Below are 17,457 nucleotides of genomic sequence, written 5' to 3'. Positions count from 1 at the left end.
TGGAAAATTAAGAAATATATATATATATATTTTTCTTCACTAAATTGTCATATTTACAAGTTATTTCTCACACAGGGTGCAGGCATAATTGCAATTACACCCCAAAATACATTCTGCTATTCGTCCTGAGTATGGCGATACTCCATGTGTGAGACTTTTCCACAGCCTGGCCATATACAGAGGCCCAACATCCATATAGCACCATCAGGCATTCTAAAGGCATAAGTTACACATTTCATTTCCTGAGTACCTATCACATTTTTGAAGGCCCTGGAGCACCAGGACAATGAAATTACCCACAAAATGACCCCATTTTGGAAAGAAAACAACCCAATGTATATTCTATGAGGCATACTAAGTCTTTTGAACATGTAATTTCTTTCCACAAGTTTTTGGAAAATGTGGAAAGAAAATGAAAACCTATTTTTTTCTCACAAAGTTGTCAATTTAGAAGATCTTTCTAACACATAGCATGTACATAGCCAAAATGACACCCAAAAATACATTCTGCTATTCATCCTGAGTATGGCGATACCCCATGTGTGAGGATTTTCCACAGCCTGGCCACATACAGAGGCCCAACATCCATATAGCACCATCAGGCGTTCTAAAGGCATAAATTACACATTTCATTTCCTGAGTACCTATCACATTTTTGAAGGCCCTGGAGCACCAGGACAATGGAATTACCCACAAAATGACCCCATTTTGGAAAGAAAACAACCCAATGTATATTCTATGAGGCATAATGAGTCTTTTGAACATGTCATTTCTTTCCACAAGTTTTTGGAAAACGTGGAAAGAAAATGAAAACCTATTTTTTTCTCACAAAGTTGTCAATTTAGAAGATCTTTCTAACACATAGCATGCACATAGCCAAAAATGACACCCCAAAATACATTCTGCTACTCATCCTGAGTATGGCGATATCCCATGTGTGAGACTTTTCCACTACCTGGCCACATACAGAGGCCCAACATGCAAGTAGCACCTCCAAGCTTCTAACACATAGCATGTACACACCAAGAATTACACCCCAAAATACATTTTGCTGAGCAAAAGGTAAAAAAAAAAAGCTCACCTGTGGTTTTAGCAGGCAGGAATACCGTTCCAGAGCAGCCAAAGCATTTGTCCAGACAGCCAAAGGAAATGTCCATAAATTGTCCAGGCAGCAGACAGATATGGAAAAGTATGAACATGGTTCAGTACAGTCCAAGGTTTAGCAGGTAGTTCAGGTAACAGGCATAGGCATGGCCAGTCCAGGTGGCAGGCAAAGGCATGGCAAGGTCATGTGGCAAGCAAAGGCATGGCAAGGCCATGTGGCAGGCAAAGGCATGGCCAGTTCAGGTGGCAGGCAGAGGCATGACCAGTTCAGGTGGCACCAGGCAGCACTTTGTACATTGGGCCTTGGTCAGGTAAGACCTGAGGACAGGGGTAGAGGCTTCTTCCCATCCAAATCTCTACGAAGCCTTCGAGTCTCCAGACCCTAATCCGAGAAAACTAAAAACCCGGAGAAAAATGTTTTCTCCACTCGGAAAACGTTTTCTGGAGCCCCTCACATATGTGAGACCCTTGTGCTGTACAGTGGCAGGGCAAATGATCAGTTCAGAAGGCAGGCAAAAAGCATGGTCATTTACCAGTCCGGGTCAATTCACGTTGAAGGCAGAAAGATGTTTGGCAGAGGCATAGTCGTTAACATTCCCAGTCCCAGTTAACAGTCACAGAAATGGCAGATAGTGGAAAAAATCATCTTCACTTTACTAATAGTGTAGTGAAGTATGATAGCTCTGATAGCACGTTCCAATACAGAGGCCTGGCTGGGAGGGACATTGGGGACAGTAGTATCGGGTGTCACGGCGAATTCCTCTACTTGCACACACACAACATTTTTTGGGGGGTTTGCGACCTGTTTGGGCAAGAGGGAGGATTTCGGGAAAGTGCCTTTCATGGAGTCTGGCTAATAAATTGGAGCAAATTAGTTGAGGGGCTTGGCCTTGGGGATAGAGAAGGGCTGTGACAACGTCTTCTTGGAATTTTAGATAGGTTAGGGAACTTTGGGTGCACTTAGAAAAAATTATATATGAATTAAATAGGGCAAGTTGCATCAAATAAATGGCGACTTTCTTGTACCAAAATAGTGATCTCCTGGTGGCCAAGTAGGGCTGCATCATCTGGTCATTCATATCCACCCCCCCATGTATAGGTTGTACTCATGCACACATTTTGGCTTCTGTATGGGGCCTCTTCTTCTCTGAAGTTCCACCAAGGTGTCATTATGTATTGTGGAAAGGGTGTAGACATCTCTTTTTTTATGTCTCCACTTCACCGCTAGTACCTCTTCAGACCGCATACTGGCCATTTCACCCTGCATCAATTTCTTGGCGACCAATCTTTGTGGGAAGCCTTTGCGTTTGGTCCGTGCTGTCCCACAGGCCACAGGTGCAAATGGCGGAAAAGTGGGAGACTAGTGTAGAAATTGTCTACATATAGGTGGAAACCTTTCCCAAGTAATGGTTGGATCAGCTGCCAGACAATTTTGCCACTTGTTCCCATGTAGGTAGGGCATCCAGGGGGGTTTAGCTGTCTGTATTTTCCCTCATAAATTATAAAGTCATATGTGTAACCCGTGGCCCTGTCACACGCCTTATAAAATTTTACCCCACGTCTGGCTCTTTTACTGGGGAGGTATTGTTTTATTCCGAGTCTTCCGGTGAAGTGTACTAGGGATTCATCTACACATATATTTGTATCAGGGGTAAACATCTCCTTGAAGCTGGCGCAAAAAAAATTGATTAGGGGCCGAATTTTGAATAATTTTTCGTAACTGGGATGATTTTGAGGGAGGCATTGGGCATTGTTATTGAAGTGTAAAAATCTCATGATCATCTCACTACAGGTTCTGGGCATCAATGACGAATAGACCGGAATGTGGTGGATAGGTTGGGTAGACCAGTAGGAATGGAGTTCATTTTTTTTGTCAGCCCCATGTTGAGGGTTAGGCCAAGGAAAATTTTTAATTCTTTCATGGTGAGGGGTTTCCAAACAAAAGGATGGGCATATGAAGAACTTGGATTGTTGGCTATATGTTGGCTGGCGTATAGATTAAATTGCTCCGCAATGTAGGTTAGGAGATCATTGGTAAAAAATAAATGAAAATAATAAAGTGGGGTTACATTTTCCGTCTGCATCTGAGGGCCTGGCTGGGCTGTAAAAAGGGGTTTCGGCAGCCATGTTGGATACAGTAGAACATCTGGGAGGCTAGTATGGGCACTGCCTCATTGATGGGATCCGTTGCTAGCATCTGGCCTATCTTCTAGGAAGGTTGCAGAACTGCTGGTGGATGCCTGCCTATCCCGGAGTGCTGTGCTGCTGGTGGATGCTGGCTGGTGGATGCCCTGGAGTGCCGCGCTACTGGTGGATGCCTGCATATCATCCTGGAGTTCTGGGCTGCTGGTGGATGCCTGCATATCATCCTGGAGTGCTGCGCTGCTGGTGGATGCCTGCTGGTGGATGCCCTGGAGTGCTGCGCTGCTGGTGAATGTCTCCTCCTGCTCATTTCTCCTGATTCTCCTTGTTAGGATTCTATCTTCCTCTGTTTCCAACTCAGAGCCACTGCTTTCCACTGGCTCATAGTCGCTATCCGAGTCTGGCGGAGAGAATTCCCCGCCACTCTCGTCTGACATACTCTGGAGTATTTGGAGAGCCTCCTCTGCGCTGTAAGATCTTTTCGTCATGTTGGCGGGCAGATGTGCCAGATGGCGGGCGGCAGATGTGTCAGATGGCGGGCGGCAGATGTGCCAGATGGTGGGCGGCTGTGCCAGATGGTGGGTGGCTAGATGTGCCTGATGTTGGCGGGCAGATGTGCCTGATGTTGGTAGGCAAATGTGCCTGATCGTGGGCAGATGGCAGGTGGCAGATGTGCCAGATGGTGGGTGGCAGATGTGCCAGATGGCGGGCAGCAGATGTGCCAGATGTTGGCAGGTGGCAGATGTGCCAGATGTTGGCGGGCGGCAGATGTGTCAGATGACGGGCGGCAAATGTGTCAGATGGCAGGCGGCAGATGTGCCTGATGGCGGGCGGCAGATGTGCCTGATGGTGGGCGGCAGATATGCCTGATGGCGGGTGGCAGATATGCCTGATGTTGGTGGGCAGATGTGCCTGATGATTGGCGGGCAGGTGTGCCTGATGATGGCAGGCAGATGTGCCTGATGATGGTGGGCGGCTGATGTGTCAGTTGTTGACAGGCTGATGTGTCAGCAGTTGATGGGCTGATGTGCCAGCTGTTGACGGGCTGATGTGCCAGCTGTTGATGGGCTGATGTGCCTGATCGTGGGCAGATGGCCAGCGGCAGATGTGCCAGATGGCAGGCAGCAGATGTGCCAGATGGCGGGCGGCAGATGTGCCAGATGGCAGGCGGCAGATGTGCCAGATGTTGGCGGGCGGCAGATGTGTCAGATGGCGGACAGCAGATGTGCCTGATGGCGGGTGGCAGATGTGCCCGATGGTGGGCGACAGATGTGCCTGATGATTGGCGGGCAGATGTGCCTGATGATTGGTTGGCAGATGTGCCTGATGACTGGCGGGCAGATGTGCCTGATGACTGGCGGGCAGATGTGCCTGATGTTGATGGGCAGATGTGCCTGATGATGATGGGCTGATGTGCCCACTGTTGGCGGACAGATGTGCCCGCTGTTGGCGGACAGATGTGCCAGTTGTTGATGGGCAGATGTTCACTGACAGGTGTTTTCACTGTTTTGGGGACACTGTGTTTTGGGGACACTAGCTGGTTGATCAGTAGGTAAACAACAGATAAACAGCTATAAAACTCACTGATCTCCCGGCTGCAGCACAGATCTCTCTTCCTCTACTCACTGACAGGCTCTGTGTGAGGAGAGGAAGAGATGAGAGCAGTTACAACTGCTCTCTATTTACATTACATGACGACTGTGATTGGACACAGTCGTCATGTGATCAGGAGGGCCAATCACAGGGCCCTCCTGTGTTATAATACTCCACTATCTCTAGGGGGCACAGGCAGATCGGGATCACGCCACTGCGCGGGCACGTGGCAGCGCGATCTCCTGTCAAATGCCACCTCCCCCCATGTTTACTATACGATGGCTGTGATTACACACAGCCATCGTGTGGATCAGGAGTGCAAATCACATTGCCCTCCTGCTGTTCCGAGATGCAGCATGTCCGGGTGACACACACGCATTGGGATCGCGCGGCTGCGCGGGAGCGTGCCCGCACGATCCCGCTCCTTCTGAAGGATGTTCAGGAACATCCAGTCAGAAGGAGGGAGCTCCCACCCGGCCGTTTATGTGGAGTGGCTGGGTGGGAAGTGGTTAAACATCATGATTTTAAAACCTCAATAATGGTAGCACAAAAACCATATCTGAAAACTGGGAGAACACATCAAAGACTGATCTCATCCACTGGTAGGGTGCCTCAGTCCATGTCTCATCTTCCTCATTAATATTCACAGTGCATTACCAATTGGCATCTTAAATCCTAAACCCTACAGTATAAAAGCTACATACATTCTGATATATAAGATGATTAATTTAAAAAGACAGATCCATCTGTCACATACCAGAGTGAATAAGGTAAATCACTTGACCAGCCTATCCCTCTTTTTACTCAAAAAATTCAAATTAAAAATTATTCCATCGGGTTTCTCTTTGGGACAGGTCCCGTACCCTATTAGAGCCTCTCCAAGCAGGGAACACACAATCTATCTTGCAGAACTGTAACAGAGTGGGGTCCTGGTTAGGTTTCTCTTTAAAATGTACAGAGACGCTATGGTGCTTGAAGCCATTTCTTATATTCGCTAAATGTTCTGCAATCCGCACCTTCAGGAGTCTTTTTGTTCTCCCCACATAAAACAAACCACAGGGGCACCATAACAGGTATACAACATATGAGGAGTTACATGTGATAAATTCATTTATCTCAAAAACTTCCTGATCAGTATTCGTAATTTGTATCATACCTCTATTACTTACTGCAACGGTTCTACAACATATGCACTTTCTGCATGCGAAAAAGCCTTTTAAATCTATTTTGATACTTTGCTGACCAGGTGGATCCAGGATTTTCCTTACCACCTGGTCACCAAAATTCGGTGCCCTGCTATAGATAAATTTTGGTTGGTCGGGTAATACCCCTCCCAAATGTCTATCACGCCGCAAAATATGCCAGTATTTCTTGTAAATGGATTCAATTTCCTTATATTGGTGATGAAAATTTGAAATAAATCCCCATTGATGTTGGTCCCCAGATCTTTGAATCTCTCCTTTTTTCCTAAAACATTGTTCCCTAGGTACATCCGCTACCTCTTGGATAATTTGATTTATGGTGTTTTCCCTATAACCTTTTTGGACAAATTTATCCTTAAGGATATTAGCTTGTCTATAATAGTCCTCTTGTTCAGTATAGTTACGACGAACTCTGAGCATCTGTCCCTTGGGGATATTTTTTATCCACGCAGGGTGGTGCCCACTTCTAATGGATAAGTAACTATTCCGATCAGTCGGTTTGAAATAGACTGTAGTACTTATTTTATTCAACTTTTTCTCAATAGTTACATCCAAAAACTTGACAGTTTTATCACTGATCTGGTAGTATATTGTTCATATTGTTGTTTGTGTAACATGGATAGTTCACGCTACCCCCAAAAATAGTGTTGATAAAAATAGATATAAAAATATATATACTTTATAATGAAAATTATATATGTGTCGGTGCTGCAACTAAGGAAAAACTTGAATATTCCGCTCAAAAACATGTATGACATAAAATTAGATGCGCAACCGGATAATGTGCAAACAAATATGTGCAGAGTAAATATATAATCAACATGTATTAATTAGTGAATAAAAAACGTCTAAGTGAATGACATTCAGTATAACTCCATTGGTAGTAAGTCCCTTTGTAGGAAGGCGATAGTTCTTTTCACCATATACTCCCACAAGACAGCCAAGGAAAAACTGAATGAAACTGAATGAAATGCCACAGGGCCGCTTACCAGATCTATAGGATCTAAATTATGGAGATCTTATGGCCACATACAGGAGGGATCACTCAGGCAGGGGCGGTAAATTCATACATCCATCTGGATCCTCTCCTCCACTGGCAATTCCAAATGCTGCAATGCTCTGCGTAGGACCCGTACCAGGGTAGGTACACTCATGGAGTATGTTATAAAAGGAAGAGAAAGGGCTTCATAGTGCAGTAGGTTTAAAATCAGAGGTTCCTTTATTCTATATGATGGGCAAATGACATCTTAAAAAGTGATAGCAGACAATTCAAATGAAATACTCAGCCGCGGCTCAAGCCAGCCAGCTGGTGCGTGGTGACGTCAGATCCTATAACTCCACCCGATGCGGCGTTTCTCCGTACTAGGCATCAAGAGGGAAAGAAGGCTAGGGCTAGACGTCACACACCACGCTATATATGTACATCGGCAGGAGCGTGACACCGAAAACTCAATTGAAAAACATTTATCAATCTGTCACCGGTGTATGTGGAACAAAAAAGATAAAACCACTTCCTCAGTCAGTGATGTACCACATCACTGATACATGACAAAGGGTGCTTCATGTTCTTAGCCATATCAAATGCTAATGGAATTCATATATGAAAAACTGCCTATCACATACCAATTTAAATCAGAAATTCATATATAAAAAGTCAATCAATTAAAAAATATTAAAAAATCATATACATACAGATACATTTGGGTTACACCTAAACCCACATATTAGATGGACCCAATAATTCATGAAAAATCAAAATCAAAACACATGTTCTAGTCCATGACATTATGCAAATTTTTTTGAAACACCAAAACCCCGCAACCACCTGTATGTCCGTATACTTATCAGGCACTCAGGGAATAGATGTGGAGGACATAAAAAGAGCCTCATATGTGGCATGTACCCATATCATACTAAAGCAAGGGTTGGTAATAAGGTTCCCATATAAAAAAAGTTTTTTTTATATAATATACACTTAGGAATGAATATAAAAAATAAAATATATATATGTATATGTAATAAATATGAATGTACCCATATAACATAAAGAGAGAATCAAGGAGCAGCAGAAAAAACAGATCTATGTTCCCATGTTTTATAAGGTACACATGGACCCAATGGCACAGTATTAGTCATAGTACTCTATTTTTATTTTATCTTCTGCTTTTATAGATGGAAATATTCATCCTGTCCCATATTAACAACAAGGTCCTCATAAGGAAAAAGAACATACACATAAAAATAAATATATGTATATGGAATAGATATAAATATACCCATATAATATATAGATTAAAATTATATATGTAGTTTAAAAAAGGGGAGGGGGAGACTAGGGAGCGGCGGAAAAACAGATCTATACTCACATCTTCTGTGAAGTACATATAGACCCAATGGGACAGTATTAGTCATAGTACTCTATTTGGTCTTCTACTTCTAAAAGTGGAAATACTTGTAAGACCACTAAGGAACAGAAGTATCTATATACAAATATTGTCTCCATGTAAGAACAAGTTCAAATGGAAGCAGAGGGAAATGTATAGCAAATGTTTACAGGGTACACCTTAACTGTTATTTATGTAACAGTTGATGTACCACTCGATATTTAGGGGACTGTAACACCACATATCGAAAATCTATCTGGTTTCTCTACGTGAAATATGTCGTTTTAAATCATATTCTCTCCAATGGGGAATAAATCTCTCTATGGCTATGACCTCTAATACTGAAGGATCTTGGTTGTGATACTGGCGAAAATGCCACGAGACACTATAGCCAATAAACTCCCTTCTTATATTGGAGAGATGTTCCCCTACTCTAATTTTAAGTGCACGACTGGTCCTACCAATATACTGGAAGCCACATGGGCACTGAAGAAGGTAAATTACCCCTATGGTCCCACAGGTGATAAACTCAGTAATAGAATAGGTCCTAGAGGTAACATGTGATGAAAAGGTGGAGGTCTTGATAGTTTTAGAAGATTCATACACTGTGCATCTCTTGCATGGAAAGAAACCTTTCAAATTGCCAAACACGCTGATCTTTGGAGGAGGGTCTATGACACTAGGTGCCACTCTTCAAAATCTGCCAATGTTTCTGTATTATTCTGTTCACCCACCAGAAATGGGATGGGAAGGTAGTTAGGAAAGACCATTCTAGATCTTTCTTGGTGTCCTCTGTGTCTTTTATTTTAGGAACCAACAAGTTTTGTCTATCCAAGAGGGCAACCTCTCGTAGTTCTTTATCCAGCATGAGTGGCTTGTAACCCTTCTCTATAAAACGGCTTTTCAACACATCTGCCTGGGACTCAAAGTCCTGTAGGAGCAAACAATTGTGTCTAATGCGTTGAAATTGTCCTCTGGGTATTGCCTTAAGCCAGTTGGAGTGATGGCCACTATCCGTGGGATATACCCATTTCTGCCCGTATTTTTAAAAAAGGTTTTGGTCAACAGAACACCCTGTTCTTTAAAAATTACCAGATCCAAAAAATTGACAGGTGTAGTACTGTATTCATAAGTGAATTTAATACCCCAGTTGTTGGTGTTAAGAGTTGTCATGAACGTACAAAGTGATCCCTCGTCTCCTTTCCATAAAAAGAAGGCATCATCTATGTAGCGATGCCATAGGAGGAGGTGGGGTTCTTCCGAGGAAAAAAGTTTGTCATTTTCCCAGAGGGCCATAAATAGACCAGCTAGGCTGGGGGCAAACTTAGCCCCATGGCTATTCCAGTGCTTTGTAAATAACAATGTAAAAATAGAAAAAATAATTATGCTTCATGGCAAACTGGAGTAGTTTCATGACAAATTCCAACATGGAGGTTTTGAGGGACAGCTCTTGCAAAAAAACTTTGCTGCCTGATATCCTAATTCATGGGGTATAATAGTATATAACAAGGTAACATCTGCTGTTACTAGCAAAACGTCCTTCCCCACCATATACCCCGACATTTCCCTAATGATTTGCATAGAATACTTCAAGAAGGCTGGTGTTTTAGTCACCTCTGATTGGAGAAAGTGATCGACAAACTTTCCCACTCGGGACGTGAGAGAGTGGATGACGCTTATTATGGGGCGGCCAGGGGGTTGAGCTGGATTTTTGTGGACTTTAGGGATATAATAAATGATCGGTGTTCTTGGAGCTAGTGTTATAAGAAAATCCAACTCCTTTCATTTATAATCTCTTTCCTATATCCATCTTGAACTATACTATTAAGGGATTTCTTGTACATATTGATAGGATCCTTTTTAAGGATGGTATATGTATCTCTACCTGACAACAAGCACTCCATCTCATTCAAATAGTCAGTTTTCTTTAGTAGAACAATCCCCCCCTTGTCTGCTGGACGTATGATAAGGTCTTTTCTCTCACATAAAAACCCCATGAAAAGAGCTGTCAGTGTTTCAAATAGAATAAATTTCATTGAGGTTTTTAAAAATTTAGTTTTAAAAGATATTGAGGAGTTGGTCCCGAAAAAAAGAGTGAACCCAGAGTATATTAAGGAGGGTATTAAATCTTTAGAGAATAGAAAAAACATTATTGTTCGACCTGCGGACAAAGGTGGGGGAGTAGTAGGGTTGGATAAATCCTTCTACCACAATCAGATGATGGATTTGTTGGGGGATTGATCCACCTATCGGAGATTGACCTCTGACCCCACAGATCCCTACAAGGTACAATTGAATTCATTAGTAGAATGGGGATTTAGAACTACTGCTCTAAGTGTAAAAGAAAAAAGATACCTTGTACCCAGCCCGGTGATTTATACATTACCGAAGATTCACATCAATGCACAGGTACCACGACCAGTCGTTAATGGGATTGGTTCAGTAACAGCAAGATTGGGGGAATACTTAGACAGGTTTTTACAACCTAGTGTTGAGATCACAATAGCATTTCTTAAAGACATGTCTGACTTGTTACAACTATTGGAGAAAGTCGAACTAAATCCCACTTCTAATTCTTATCTGGTAACTGCTGATGTATGCTCTTTTTACACTATTATACAACATGAGGATGCTCTATTAGCATTAAACTGGGCAATCAGTAGAAGGGAAGATATTTCACATACACAGAAATTCTTTTTAGGACATGTACTGGACTATTGTATGTCACATAATTATTTTTGGTACAATGGTCAATTCTTCTCACAGCAGGTTGGCGTGGCTATGGGAGCAAAATTTGCTCCCAGCCTAGCCAACCTGTTTTTATGGCAGAATGGGAGAATAGATATGTGTTTAGTACACCTAGACCCCGATTAAAATTCTACCGCAGATTTATAGAGACCTCCTATTTATTTGGGAGGGGTCTGAGGAATCTGCGGTAGAATTTTTGGGATATTTAAACAACAATATGAACAATATAGTTTTGGACTATAGTCAGTTATAGTTACTTATCCATTAGAAGTGGGCACCACCCTGCGTGGATAAAAAATATCCCCAAGGGACAGATGTTCAGAGTTTGTCGTAACTGTACTGAACAAGAGGACTATTATAGACAAGCTAATATCCTTAAGGATAAATTTGTCCAAAAAGGTTATAGGGAAAACACCATAAATTAAATTATCCAAGAGGTAGCGGATGTACCTAGGGAACAATGTTTTAGGAAAAAAGGAGAGATTCAAAGATCTGGGGACCAATATCAATGGGGATTTATTTCAAATTTCCATCACCAATATAAGGAAATTGAATCCATTTACAAGAAATACTGGCATATTTTGCGTGATAGGCATTTGGGAGGGGTATTACTCGACCAACAAAAAATTATCTATAGGAGGGCACCGAATTTTGGTGACCAGATGGTAAGGAAAATCCTGGATCCACCTGGTTAGCAAAGTATCAAAATGGATTTAAAAGGCTTTTTCGCATGCAGAAAGTGCATATGTTGAAGAACTGTTGCAGTAAGTAATAGAGGTATGACAAAAATTATGAATACTGATCAGGAAGTTTTTGAGATAAATGAATTCATCACATGTAACTCCTCATATGTTTTATACCTGTTATGGTGCCCCTGTGGTTTGTTTTATGTGGGGAGAACAAAAAGTCTCATGAAGGTGCGGATTGCAGAACATTTAGCGAATATAAGAAATGGCTTCAAGCACCATAGCGTGTCCGTACATTTTAAAGAGAAACATAACCAGGAATAAGCAATAAGTGAAACAAACGCACTCAACCTGTGCAAATGGTGAATGTGGACAAGCAGATAATATATAAAAAAACAAAAAACAAGAAACCAATAAACAAAAAAATATATAAAGAAATTATATATGGAAAACAGAGAGCATGTGAATGAAAGATAAATAATCAATAATAGTTATTGCTCAAACCGTGCTCTCTATAAATGCAAGTTGCACAAAATTGTGATGAACAGTGAAAAAACGTGAAGGATTCTCTAGACAAAAAATAAGAGTAAATGGACTTTGATTGTGTATATATAAAGTCCCAATGAATATATATAGGTGAATAAACCAAAAGGAAATGTTGACCAAAAACAATAAAGTTAAAGTTCATTCAATGTTCAATATCATAGGCTGTATTCCGGATCTTAGGTTAGATTATTTTACCATCATCAACACCTGTCACACATCCTACTCAGCGAATTCCCATGACACTCATTACAGGTAGTCATATAGGCATAAACGACAATCCAATCAGCCTCACCAATGGTTATCGCAAACAGGATTCGATCGGTGCCAGTCATTGGATGTTGAAAACGGGTAAGCTCCAGACGAGGTGAGTCACCATACCCAGGGCAGTAATCCAAGTTTTAGTGGGGAATAAAAGAAAATGGAACTTCCATAGTGAAGTAAGTTGTAAGTTATTCCAAAAGACTCATTAAAACCAAGTAAAAAACAAGTAAAAAAGAGTTTGAAACAAAAGGTTTTTCTTAAGCAGCTATTGCTTGCACGTGTTAGGGAGACACCATCAGCCATCGGACTAACTGAACGTGACACAACTCCTCCGTTGTTTGTTGGGCAGTCTGTATGCTGATGGCGTTGTTAGTGAAGCAATCCGAACGCTGATGGCGTCTCCTTAACACATGCAAGTGATAGCTGCTTAAGAAAAACCCTTCGTTTCAAACTCTTTTTTACTCATTTTTTACTTGGTTTTAATGAGTTTTTTTAATCTAATTGAAATTATCCATTCATCTAGAGTTGGATTTTTCTTAAATGTTCTCCAATTTTAGTATATGATTTAATTTTAATTTTATTATAACATACACTCCATCAAATTCTATTTCATTAATGTATAGTTATTGTTTTTTTTACTATGACTCCTGGTAAAGTTCAGGTGATTTTATAGGAATTGACAGCAATACTTGATAAATAGAATGGGGATGTCTATTAAATGCTGGTGCTATTGAGCGCACTGATGTAATTTTAGTCTGTTTTTTAGTCTGTTTGCAATTTGTTTGCATAATAATGTTTATTTACTGCTGAAAATCTGTTTAGAGACTGGGTATTGTGAACACGGGGAAACGAGGTAAGCGCATGCGCTACTGAGTAACTTTCACCAGCAAATCATTGGTAGGGTATAAGAGGAGTGATTGCTGTGCCGTACAGCCGATCCCATGATTAAGTCGATATGAGGACTGCCTACTGAATGAGGAAGTAGAGATCTGTTCCGAGCCTGAGGGGCGGGTGAAAGTGAATCTTTTATCTGCATACCTCGGGTCCGCCATGATCACTATACACCGCTGCTACAATTTGTTTGAAGAGTTGCTGTGATTTCACTCTTTGCTTTTAAAGAATTTACTTAATGTGAGTTTAATGATTGAAGAATTGTCCGAGTTTTTTACGTTATTACACTATTTGGAGCACTTTATCATTTACACGTGGAGAGATCCTGAGTGATGTTCACGGTTGAAGTCTGAAATTCACTTAACCCCTTTGTGTATGGTTGAAAGCGCTTTAGCCAAGCACAAGAGTGCAAGGCATTGAAAGCTGGTGAGTGAGTTATCTGAAAGGGGCGGAATCACTGTCACATATTGGTGTGGTGGAAGAATTGAGAAGACACTATACAAAGCTTTAATATTGGAAGAATTTATTTATGGACATTTTTTTAGATAAATTTGTTTTATTTTTCACAATAGTCACAGGGTGATTATATATTCGCTGATGCATGTTTATTCATTTATATATATGTTTCACTTTAAATATTGAATTTAGTGCCACTATTTTTATCTCGGCGGCTCTCGCTCACTTTCGGCTCCACTCGTAGTCCCGCCCGGGATGGGCGGGACTGTGAGCAGAGCTATCCGAACCTAGCCGAGTACACTCGGCTAGGTTCGGGCGGCGTCGAGTGAAGCCGAAAGTGGCCGAGAAGAGCCAAGGACCGGCTCTGTGTATTTCGGCGCCGGCGGCGCCATTTTCAAATCGCGGTCAGTGATTTTTTAGATCTGTCAGCTCAGGATCGCAGGGGATCGGTGTATAACACGCACCCGCGATTTTCCCCTGATTTTAAGGGGAAAAAAGTGCGTGTTATACGCCGATAAATACGGTAAGCAAAGCTTTTATCGAACAGCTAAGTTTCTTGCAATAAGACCACCTCATGACCATTTCATATCTGAAGCAGGCACTATTAGGAAACATATTAACCAGTGAGTACATCACTAGTGCTGTCTCGGACCATAATTCTTGATGTGCAAACATTTTCTTGTTCAAAGACACTTTCATCTCTACTTACTGTACCTTGATGCATGACTATGTTCTTATTAAAGGGCACCAGACTTAGACTAACATATTTAACCTCACTAAACGTTCACTTGACCTTTATTGTGGCCTTTGATTCCTACTTTGTCGTACATTTTGGCTTTGCTGGAATGGTTGTTGAACATATTGATTTATACCATTTTCACAATCCCTGATCAAAATTCTGTCTCTACTCTTGTATGGTTGGTATGATGCTTTTTTTTAGTATTGCGATAGTTAGTTTGACTCCTTTTTTCAATTTTCTGCTGGTTAGACTTTGGTCTGTTTTATTATCTTTTACTAGCCCAGCTGACCTTTTTCTGTTAAGTTTTACCTTAAAAAGGTACTCCACCATATAAGTACCTAGGAACACCCAAGTTTTTGCATAAAAACTGTACTAAAAAGGTAGATGATATACTCTAGGTGAAGGATGGTGCAACTATAGGGTTTGAACTAGCATCAGTATTTTTCACTACTAATTTCACATGTATAAACTAACCCGAACACTTGTTTGTATATTAGCTCATTATTAATTTAGATATAGATACATGTTACTAGACTGTAAGCACAATTAGCGGCTGTCTGCAATGTTAGGGGGATATTGTCCTGCAAGAGTGCAAAGATCAAAGAAATGGGTGGGAGGACAGGTATAAAGCTTGTCCTCTTGCACTGCTTTGAAACAGTTGGAACAATTTCTAATATTTCTCCCTTTAATTACCTGGTGGTGGCAGTGTTTGCAGGTATCTCCCTTTATCTTTGTACGATATGATGTATAATTCATTAAACCTTACCTTCAGTTTTGCATAGTATGGTCTCTGTTCTCGAATCCCGTCCCACACTCTGCTTGAGTGCTTCCATCAGTACACTGCTTCCTCCAATCTGGACCTTCAGATATTAGATTTTACAGCTGAATATTGTAACCAAGAACCAGATGAGACTTGCTCAGTTACAAAGCTGGAACATGGAACTGTTTATTTGAACAGAGCCCAATATTGATTGTCCAACTCTATCTGTCCAAATCAGTCACCGATTGCTCCTGGGCACGCTCTCCAAGGAATGGCATCCATAACTCCCATTGGTCACTGGCCCGGTGCTCTGGGGTTGGAAAGCACTTGCCCTGTTGCATACCAGAAACCTGGAGGGCTCCAATCCAGAGTTCCGCCCAAATCTGCTGCCTGAGCTCCGGGTATTCATCTGCAGACACAGACACAGACCTGGGGACTGATGAAAGGGTGCTTCTCAGCAGCCCTTGCAACTCTGATGCCAGATACATATCTCTGCTGGGACAACCGAAGTCTGCTATCCTGACCTTGGATCCCGGTCGAGGTTGTGCTTGTCACCAATGTAACGGATCCCCGTCGAACTCCACTGAGTGCTATCGATGGGAGTGTAGTGTGTAGGCTCCATGGGACATTTTCCATCGGAATTTCCGACACACAAAATTTGCGATCTGATTCTTAAATTTTCCGACAACAAAATCCGTTCTCATAAATTCCGATCGTGTGTACACAATTCTGATGCACAAAGTTCCACGCATGCTCAGAATCTAGTACGAGATGGAAGAGCTCGGTCTGGTAAAACTAGCATTTGTAATTGAGATAGCACATTCGTCACGCTGCAATTTTTAAAATTTTTTAATGCAGCTCATTCTCTTCTTCTTTATAATGCTAGAATAATGAAGTTGTTTTGCTGCTTCAGAAAAAATGATTTCTTTATTATTTCTTGTGATCTCCTGAATATTTTTTTTTTGGTTTTCGTCAGATCTCCATAATATTGTTTTTTTTTTTTTTTTTTTCAAGTGCTTTCCATAATATTGTTTTCAGTTTTGTGTGTTAAGTTACCACAACACCATTATTATCTTGTATTTTTTTAACCTCAGGGAGGTTGTTTGGTGTTGGTGTCCCTTGTTAATTTGACATTTGTATTTTTGAAATATACCTGCCTACTAAGGATGAGCCTGATGTTCGACTCGAACATCAGGTGTTCGCCTGTTTGCCGAATAGCGAACAATTTGGGGTGTTTACGGCAAATTCAAAAGCGACGGAACACCCTTTAAAAGTTTATGGGAGAAATCAAAAGTGCTAATTTTAAAGGCTTATATGCATGGTATTGTCATTAAAAGTGTTTGGGGACCTGGGTCCTGCCCCAGGGGACATGTATCAATGCAAAAAAAAGTTTTAAAAACGGTCGTTTTTTCGGGAGCAGTGATTTTAATAATGCTCAAAGTGAAACAATAAAAGTGAAATATTCCTATAAATTTTGTACCTGGGGGGTGTCTATAGTATGTCTGTAAAGTGGCGCAGGTTGCCCTGTGGGGGAAACCCATGCCGTTTTTTTTCAATGACTTTTATGTGTATTGCCTGGACTGACAATTCATTATAGCCGCGAGTACTTTTAAATTACTTTTTTTCCTTTAGAAATGTCATTTTGTGCAGGGACTGTTGTAAACACGGGAAACATGCGCCACTTTACAGGCATACTATAGACACCCCGCAGGTACGAAATTTAAAGGAATATTTCACTTTTATTGTTTCACTTTAAGCATTATTAAAATCACTGCTCCCGAAAAAAAGGACGTTTTTAAAACTTTTTTTGCATTGATATATGTCCCCTGGGGCAGGACCCAGGTCCCCAAACACTTTTTATGACAATAACTTGCATATAAGCCTTTAAAATTAGCATTTTTGATTATTCATGTTCGTGTCCCATAGACTTTAACGGTGTTCGCGT

Source organism: Aquarana catesbeiana, linkage group LG11, assembly GCF_042186555.1.
Source record: "Aquarana catesbeiana isolate 2022-GZ linkage group LG11, ASM4218655v1, whole genome shotgun sequence".
Taxonomy (NCBI): Eukaryota; Metazoa; Chordata; class Amphibia; order Anura; family Ranidae; genus Aquarana; species Aquarana catesbeiana.
This window is presented reverse-complemented; position numbering follows the sequence as displayed.